Here is a 6,000-nt window from a genome sequence, read left to right as displayed (position 1 = left end):
CACCTACCTGGCAGGGTTGTTGTGAGGATAAAATGAGATTATTATTTAAATGGCTTAGCACAGTACCTGATAGACCATTCTATTTGTTCAAGTGATCCATTTCATTCCATCAGATTGTCCTCTCTATTATCTCCCCTTTTTCACTCATCTTCAATTTCTTACTTCCCACTGACTCATTCCTGCTGTCTGCAAACATGTTCAAGTCTCCCCTATCCTGAAAAAAAAAAAGCCTCACTCAATTCTTCCATTCCTGCTAGTTATCTTCCTATCTCTTCTGCCCCTTGGAGGGAATCTCCTCAAAACACCCCTACAGTACGGATCTCCACTCTCTCTCTTCTTAACCCTAGGCAATGACCAGAGCTTATCATTCCTTGGAAAACCACTCTCTCCAAAATTACCAATGATTTCTTAGTTGCCAATCGCCTTGACTCAATCCTCATCCTCCTTGACCTCTCTGTAGCTTACAGATCACTCTCTGTCCCTTGATGTTATCTTCTCTCTAGGTTTTTGGGCTACCCATCTTTCCCGGTTTTCCTTCTGCCTCTCTGACCATTCCTTCCCTGTCTCCTTTGCAGGATCCTCTTGGAGATCATGCCCTCTATCCCCTCAGAGCTCTATCTCTTCTCCCTCTATACTTCATTTGCTGATCGCATCAGATCCTAAGGTTGTAATTACCATCTCTATGCTGATGTTTAGAGGCAGCTAGATGGCTCATCTGGAGTCAGGAAGACCAGAATACAAATGCAGCCTCAGACACTTACTAGCTGTGTGATCCTGAACAAGTCACTTAATCCTGTTTCCTTTAATCAACTGGAGAAGGAAATGGCAAACCATTCCAAAATCTTTGCCAAGAAAACCCCATGAACAGTTTGCCTGATGTGGTGCACAGGGTCACAAAGAGTTAACCAGAAGGAATAATAACAACTACAACAAATATTAACTTATTTTATCCTCAGAACAACCCTGTGAGATAGGTGCTATTATTATTGTTCTATTTTATAGTTGAGTAAACTGAGGTTTAGAGAAATTAAGTGTCACATAGCTAGTAAGTATCTGAGGCCAGATTTGAATTTGAGTCTTCCTAAGTCCAAGCCCCAAACCCTACTCACTCTACCACCTCTCAGTCTTTGAGAAGTTGAGAATAATTGTGGAATAATTGAGACAGGTTCTTCAGTCTCAGAAGTGGACTCCAAGATTTGATTTGGATGTCTTTTCAGAACCAGAAAAATGGAATGAATAATTGAGGCAGAAGAACAGCATGAGCACAGACATGTTCAAACTGTCCAAGGGGGATATAAGATCTGCTAAAGGGGAAACCTACAGGGCCCAATGGCTTCCAGTCCTTCCAGGAAATTTCCACTGTCTGGGATGGACGATCTCAGAGACTATCTCAATGATCTGATGGCTTCAAAGATTGGAGGTAAAGACATCATCCCAGAATTCAGCAGCCTTTAGGTGTTACCTGTAGTGACAGTATTGACTAAGAGGGAAAGAGACTCATGGACGGTGGGATGGAAGGATATCAAACTTTGAATAAAGAAATTGCAGTGGACCAGAATGCCATACCAAGGACTGCCTTGGACTGTCTGTCTAGCAACCTGCGGTTCTCAGCATTGGACTTTGGCAACGGCTCTTGAGCATCAGATTTCTGGGTAGAGGAAAACAAGAGGGAGTCTGCTTTCAGCTGCTCAGTTGGATTTTTGCTAGTTTGAGCATAGATCCTAAAGCATCTTGGAGGCAGCCGCCATTTTCTAGAGACTTGGAAAGTAATGGGAGACCTAAATTTTCTATATAAATGTTTGTATAATTCGATGTCATTATCAACATCATCTTTGGGAAGATCCTGAAAAAACCTGAGGAGAGATTGATGATAGTGTCCCGTTGGCCTGAAGAAATGGGTCTGAAATACCTGTCTTTGCTAAGTATGTGGGTGATAACAAGAGATGATCGTTGACCCTAAGAAGAAAGAAATGCTTCTTATTTGGCCATATATAGAGAAATTTCAAGGGATAGCTGGATATCATAGTGCACAAAGCACAAGATCCCCCATTCCAAAGGGGTGTGGGGGTGAAAGTGGTGACCCCAGATACAAGATACCTGGCAACAGGAACAGAGGTGGTTCTTAATAAGAGCCAGCTAGGTGGTGCAGTAAATAAATGACCTGAGTACAAATCTGACCCCAGACTCTTTCTGTGTGACCTTAGGCAAGTAACTTCAATCTGTTTGACTCAGTTTTCTCATCTGTAAAATGAACTAGAGAAGAAAATGACAAACCACTCCAGTGACTCCACCAAGAAAACACATAACGGGGTCATGAAGAATCAGACACAACTGAATAATAACTAGAACCTTCAAGACCATGTATTTTTCTAGATTTTGGCAATTATCAAAAATCTCTCTCTGAAGGACTTCAGATGAAAAATGCTTTCTACCTCTGAAGAAAGAAGAACTGATGGTATCTAAATACAAATTGAAACATACTTTTTTTTTTTTAACATTCTTTATTTTTCTTAAGTTTTTTGGAGGGAGAGAGTCTGTTTTCTTTCACAATACACTGATATGGAAATGTGTTTTGCATGAGACTACACATGACCTATATCAAATTGCCTGCCTCATAATGAGGGAAGTGAGGAAGAAGGGAGAGAAATTGAAACTTGGAGTTTTAAAAATAAATGTTAAAATTTGTTGTGATTGAGGGAAAATAAAATACTCAATTAAAAAAATCCTTAAGAATTATGTTGCTTGTAGACTTATAATTGTATTTAATTTATACTTTAACATATTTAACATGTATTGGTCAACTTGCCATCTGGGGAAGGGGGTGGGAGGAAGGAGGAGAAAAATTGGAACAAAAGGTTTGGCAATTGTCAATGCTGTAAAATTACCCATGCATATAACTTGTAAATAAAAAGCTATTAAGAGAAAAAAAGAAATAAAGAATGGTATTTGCATCTGTCAAAAAAAAAAAAAAAGACTTATGTTGCTGCAACATGGCTATATGGAAATATGTTTAAGATACTTATTCATGTATAATCTATATCAGATTGCTTACCATCTTGGGGAGGGGGAAGGGAAGAAAGGGAGGGAGGAAAAAATTTGGAATTTAAAATCTTACAAAAATGAATATTGAAAACTATCTTTCCAATAGTAAAATACTAATAAATAAAAAATAGAAAAAAAAAAAAACAAGAATTATGTTGCTACATGTAATTGCTTACCTTTTCAATAAGTGAGGAGGAGAGGGAGAATGAGAAAGGATTTAGAATTCAAAAGTTTTAAAAATTAATGTCAAAAATTGTTTTACATATAAGTGGGAAGGGGCAATAATTATGTTCTATTCCTAAAGCACTGGACTGATCTTATTCAGGCCTGTGTGATTGAAGAGACCCAGAAACAGAATGGACAGCAAGAAACAATTAATGATAGATGAACAAATATGACCAAGCTTTCATATACTGTATTTGTGCATAATTATTGCACATTGTCTCTTTCATTAGGCTGTGAACTCCTTGAAGGCAGGGCTGCCTTTTGCCTTTTTTTTGTATCTTCAGCACTTACTACTGTGCCTGGCATATAGTAGGTGCTTAATAAGTACCTATTGTCTGACTAATAGAGTGTTCAACTGCCTCTCACATGTACCAGTGCTGGCCCAATGTAGACTTAAGCAAGTCTTTTATCCTGCATATAGAAGCCAATCTGGGTAGAACTTGGTAGCCATCCTGGAATAAGAGAGACTTCTAGAGATCTGTGAGATATGTCAGCAAGGACTTGAATAGCAACAGCAAATGTTGTACAGCATCTGAAGGCTGTGGTTCATAAATGAGTTGTTAATGAGATCAAAGACTGGGTGTATAGAACCGAGTTGCAAGTGTGAGCTGGAATATATATATATATATATATAATATATATATAACTCCCAGAATTTTTGTGATGAACAAAATGAGATAATATGTGTAGAGTGCTTAGCAGACTGCCTGACCCATAGTAGATACTTAATAAATGTTCATTGATCAATTGATTAAAGATTAGGATGCAAGACTCTAGTTCTGATTAGTACAGTGGCCAGCCTATGCCGTCATTATGATTATAAATCATTTATATATAATATATAATATAATATAATATAATATAAATTATAAATATTTTATACATTATATAAATATAATATATTGTATTTATTATTTTATATATATATTTATATATTCCTATCTGAGCTAAGGTAACCATTGCTTGCTAAAAATGGGGAGTAGTTGTAGTCAATAACAAATTCTATACACTCCCAACCATCTGGATGTAGATGCCCTATCCTGAATACCATCTAACAACAAAGCTATGGAGATATTTAAAGAAAAAATGAAAACTATATTTGAACTCCAGAGGGCAAATGGCAGTATACAGACAGTAGCAACATAGGAAGACCCTACTTCATTGGGTCAACCTTTTGTGCCTCAGTTGTCTCTGGATGACCAAAGATGAGAACAGAAAATGGATGAAGGCCTTAAAGAAACGATACAGTTTAACTAATTTTGGACTACTTGCCATCTAGGGGTGGGGGTGGGGAAGGGGAGGAAATTGGAACACAGGGTTTTGCAAGGGCTAATGTTGAAGAATTGTCCACACATAGGTTTTGAAAAATAAAAAGCTTTAATAAAAGAAGAAAAGAAAAGAAATGATAGAAACCCAAAAGGGAGTCCCTGATTCCAAAGTACTTTAATTCTGGTGTTTTATAGGTATTCTACTATTGAGAGGTCTAGGAGTGGAGGTTGGAGCTATAAAATAGACTGAGATATTGGGCTGTTACTGATCCCCCAGATGGTATTAGAAATTAGTGATACTCAGTTTATATATCCCTCTGTGACCATGAATATTTTTCATCCTGACTTGAGACATAAGGAGACCTTGAAGTTAGTGAAAGACAGATTCTATTGGCCCAACATGGCTGCCAATGTCACCAGAGAATATGAGGCTCATAATCATTGAGTAAAAAAGAAAAATATTGTTGACTCATGATGTGAATTAGGGAATAATAGAGAAACTAGCAAACCTTTGCAAATGGTCTGTATTGACTTTCTAACTTTTGAAGGAGATAATAAGAACATGAGGACTAACCAATTCTCACAATGTTGTTATTCAATCATTTTTCAGTTGTATGTGACCCTTTGTGACCCCATTTGGGTTTTCTTGGCAAAGATACTGGAGGGATTTGCCATTTCCTTCTCCAGCTCATTTTCCAGAGGAAGAAACTGAGCCAATCACAGTTAAGTCACTTGTCCAGATTCACAATGAGTATCTAAGGTCAGATTTGAACCCAGGTCTTCCTGACTCCAGATTCCTTGCTCTATGCACTGTACCACCTAGCTGCACTTCTCACAATATGCTTGGAGAAATCTGACCTGGAAGAAAGCTTCCACAGTTGCTGAAGTGCTGTGGGAGAAACATTTCTTAATGTAGAGACTTCCTGCCACGATCCAACCAGACCACATCAGAGACTTTAAAAGCATTCTCTTCAAGCAGATGTCAGCTTTAGCTAGTTGGAAGAGTTCTAACACAGCACCTTGCCACCCTCAAGAGGACCCACATCCTGGTATTTCAGTGTCACCCTATTGAATGAGCAAATGAGAGAAAATCTTAAGGGAACCAACACATGGCATCAAGGGGCACACATTTGACCCTACTGGGAATAATGTCACCAGCTTTACATCCTACCTGCTAATGGGCATAAGCCACCCCTATGTATTAACTTGTGTTTTAGAGTCTTTAGGATGGAGAGACTTTGGTCACTCCCCACCAAGTAAATACCTCCGTTGAAAGAGTAGATAGAAAATAACTGTTTGGACATATATACTAATATTGTATTTAATTTATCCTTTAACGTATTTAACATGTATTGGTCAACCTGCCATCGGGGGGAGGGGTGGGGGAAGGAGGGGAAAAATTGGAACAAAAGATTTGGCAATTGTCAATGCTGTAAAATTACCCATGCATATAACTTGTAAATAA

This window comes from Antechinus flavipes, chromosome 3, assembly GCF_016432865.1.
Source record: "Antechinus flavipes isolate AdamAnt ecotype Samford, QLD, Australia chromosome 3, AdamAnt_v2, whole genome shotgun sequence".
Taxonomy (NCBI): domain Eukaryota; kingdom Metazoa; phylum Chordata; class Mammalia; order Dasyuromorphia; family Dasyuridae; genus Antechinus; species Antechinus flavipes.
The sequence above is the reverse complement of the archived record's forward strand: the minus strand, read 5'-3'. Positions refer to the sequence as shown.